We start from the raw sequence: 4,178 nt of genomic DNA on the forward strand, positions 1-4,178 counted from the left end.
GAGGCCTTCTCGGCCCCCCTGGCAGGACCCTCCGCTGCAGCAAAGGGCGCGCCCGTCCCTGCCCAGCACCCGGCTCTGTGCCGGCAACCCTGCTCTCACCTTCCAAACATTAGTTTTCTTACCTTTGCTGAAACGAAATGATAGTCTTACCTACTGTAAATCTTTACAGTATAACATTCCTGGTTCCAAAGTCATAAAAAGGCAACAAATGCTGCTGTTTGCTTCCTGACAGGAGCATGTTACGACAACTTAAATATCATTAACCGTTGAAGAACCAATGAAATTATTAATTTAATACCAGAGGCCAGCAAGGATGTGGGCAAGATCATCAAGAAGCCATATTTCACCCTTTGCACCATTTTTTCTTGGAGCTTATGGCTCCATTTCTACAGCCAGGGGTATTATAATTATTTTTAGTAGCCTCAGTTTTTCAACAGCCGATTTGCCCTGTTACTCTTTGAAACAGTGCACTTGGGGCAGCCATCCTGTCCACAGGCACGATGCACCACAACCCTGCTACCTGTTGTGCAACAAAATACTTGTGTACTCCTTTCGTTTGTTTGGCAAGCTCATGTGATGCCAGCAACATCTTGTATTATGAAAGACCATCAATCATCATCCCTCGGTCACTTTCTCCATGCCTCTCATGATTTTACTGACTTCTATCATAGACTCCTCAGTCCAGGCTAAAAAGAAACCTAGTTTGTTCCTAGCACAAAGCATGTTCCATATCTTCAATCAGCCATGTTATACTTTTTGCAATTCTAATCTCTCTCTCTTTGAATAGAAGAGAAAGGGAACACTGCATTATCCAATGTTTTAATGAAGTTTTACATTTTGTTCTCTATGCCTTTCTTATCAATTCTTATCTAACTTCCCACGTTGTACTTAACGTCTCAGAGCCTGTAATTACCTCTACTGGTTTCTATCAAGTAACAAAATCTACACTTCAAGCAGGCCTAATTCAATGAAAACTTGTGTGAAATCAGGTATATTCAAACAGAATTGTTCATATGCTGAGATGATCTGTCAGTTTCCAAAACTGCAGCTGTACTCCCTACAACTTATACAATGAAGTTGTGTCCAAATGTGCACAAACATTATTAATAATATGAACTTCATTCTCAAGATGGTATTTTTAACAAGTTCCTGAATGTTTACAGACAGAAGTGTGATAATCCCCACAGATTTTTAGCTTGATAGTGACACAACAACAGAAAAGCAAATATCACGTGCTTTTGACAGTTTCCATGTAGTGCTTTTGTTAATGGAAGTGCACTCAATTCTTCTGTCATTCCAAATTGTAGTAAATTGTAGCACTAAATTAGTAATGCACACAAGCTTGACCTTAAATCATTTAACTAGGTAACTAATGAATCATTCTCTGTCCTCAATTCAGACAGCATCCTTTGTAGTACTGATAGCTAATTAACTCTCCCCTTTTGCAGTACCTAGCAACTTCACAGATTTGTTTCATACCTGTAAATGCTTCAGCAAATTAAGCAATGAGAACACTCTGATCTTGTTTTTTCTCTTAAGCCTAATGTTCAAAACATTACAGCCATCTATAAATAAGCTAGGCTACAAAATGTCAAAGTTGTCAAATATTTACTTGGTCTTTACCAATTAAATAATGTAACACCATGTTCCACTGAAAAATTGCTGAAAAATGGGACTGAACATATTCAATGAAATTTTAATATTACCTACTTTTAAAAAATAAAATACATTACAGTGTTTATGACAATTATTTTTTAAGAGCTATTGTTTTTTGTAGGTTTTGCACTCCTAAATTTTTCAAATTACAGTAATTTAATTGTTGCTTCCAACCTCTTTTCTCAATCATAGAATAATGAATTTATATAAGCATTAATGGAAAAGCATAATACATTTGTCTATTTCTGGACCAATACGCATCTTACTAAATAAGCAATATAAAAATATACCTAAGAGGATAGGATGCAATCACAGATTAAAGAAATTATCTCTTTTGTCATATTTTTAGACAGTTCTTTAATACTCCATTTTTTTCATGGGTTTCTTTATAGGATTTGGTTCTTTTGTGTAAAAAAACAAGAAGTGAAAAAAATCAACTCCCTGAATTAAGAGGTAACTTCTGAAAATACTGGCTTTTTTCTTACCCATTAAGAACCATTAGGATTTTTGTTCCTTTATTTGTTTATTGGAGGAGAAGGGGTGCAAAAGGTTGCTCTTCAGTACTTGTTTAAAAGTTCTCAGTGCATGTTAGTTTCTTGCAGGGAGCATCTGGGGGTTAGTAGCATAATCCTGTGTGAAAAAAATCAACTTTGCATACATATTTTATAAACGGCTATGGGCTTGATTATGCTCTTGGAACAGCTTTTAGAAGTTCTGCCCTTGCTTTCTTTGGAGGCCTTACATGTTTCCTAACCACTGACAATCATATGCCCACAGGATGACAGATGGGCAGGGGCGATACAGTATTAGGGATATTGTAAAAGGAAATAATTACTTTGTGCTTTTCTATCTGCTTTCCAGTTGGTGAGGTTTGTGCACCACAGATGGAACCATCAACAGTGCTACTGGCTGCTGTATTCATCTGCAACCCTTAACCCAGGGGCACTTTTTGCATCAATATATCCATACAACTACACTGGGTCACCAGCACTGTCTTCCCTCACCAGCCCTTGCCTGGACAGTGCTGTGTGTACCTCTACACCTGATTCTTTCAGTAGAGGAGGAGGAACTGCATTACTGGGAGACAATTTTCAAAAGCTGTAGCTGTATTGGTAGGTGTAATACACTTGAAGTCAGTCTAAGGAAAAGGGATGTTTTTACTTGCAAGTTATTATACTAAATAAACACAGACATGTGACTTATCTCAGCCCTCTCTGTGTTTCCTCTGTTCATGTGACTTAGGGTTTAGGTTACTCAGAGAAAGAACTCAACATTTCCAAATTGGCTTAGTTTCAGTGTATAATTAGGAAATGGTGAAGCAAGACAATGTGACTGTAATATATGTGAAATGGTTCATCTTGTCCTTCAGCTGATTTCTAAAACAGCTGCCCTCTCCTTCTATCCCAGAGGGCTGCTGTCTTATCCAGAGGTATCAAGGTTGGCTTCAAATTTGAATTGTCACAGAATCTATTTATAAAATAAGTTACAATTTTTTTACATAAAATATACAAGGAGATGGATAACAAATAGCTTTGTGGGTTGGATTTTTTTTTGCTTCAAATCAGGGAAAATCAGTCTTTTTTAACCATCTGGATTGGCATGCACTGCCTTCAGTGTTTTAGAACTATAAGCTAAGCATATTGTTCAGTGTAGAGGCTCCTCTGAAAGATTGTAAGTGGGAGAACATATTGAATGTTTGAGATGTCAATGTCTGTAGTCCTGTATTTGGCAAGAAGAGTAAGAGTGAGGGCAGAAAAAACTCCTAATTTCCTCCTTAACTTCATTATACATGACTTGTGATTTTTTTTAATCTTCTAAAAACAACATCCCTTGCAAGGCAGAAGTTTAAGAATTCTCAAACATTAATCTCTATTTGCATTGGTATAATTGCTTTTTGGGAAAGGTTGAAGATCAAATTGCTACAGTTCTGCAGGTGGGTTAATGGCAGGGGCTGTATTTGCCAGAATGATCAAACAACAGAGAAATTCACTAACACCCTATGGCTGCAGCTTGTCACCTGTGATCTGCAAGATTCATTGCGACAAAGAAAAGAGCTTGAGGATGTATAGAGTAGATTTTTCTATTTTGATTGGAGTGAAAAATAAAAATGCATAACTGTAATAAGAGTGTCAGACGCTGCTCCCATTACAGACAGACAACAGTAAAATTTGCCCATTCATGGGAAGTGAACATAGATTCCAAACCCAGGCTATAATTCATGACCTATATCTTGCTATCACTGGCCATCTCCAAACTAAAATTCAGATTGGAAACCAAAATTATATTTCTTGTTTCTGGAGTATTTGAGAATCAAAACAAATAAACACCGTTTCTTAGTCTGGGAATGAAGGACCATCCCAAAGCCAGGATAACCACTGAAATTGCAAAGGCACAGTAACTGTTTAACACACTATTTTAGGCCTTTCACTGGGAAAGTCTCAAGATAGAACATTTTATAAACTCACCTTTTCACCTTCATCTTGACAGTAAATAGGCTGTTCCCATGTGCAGGCAGACAGGCC

The sequence above is a fragment of the Chaetura pelagica genome, unplaced genomic scaffold (assembly GCF_000747805.2).
Source record: "Chaetura pelagica isolate M959 unplaced genomic scaffold, ChaPel_1.0 scaffold69, whole genome shotgun sequence".
Taxonomy (NCBI): Eukaryota; Metazoa; Chordata; class Aves; order Apodiformes; family Apodidae; genus Chaetura; species Chaetura pelagica.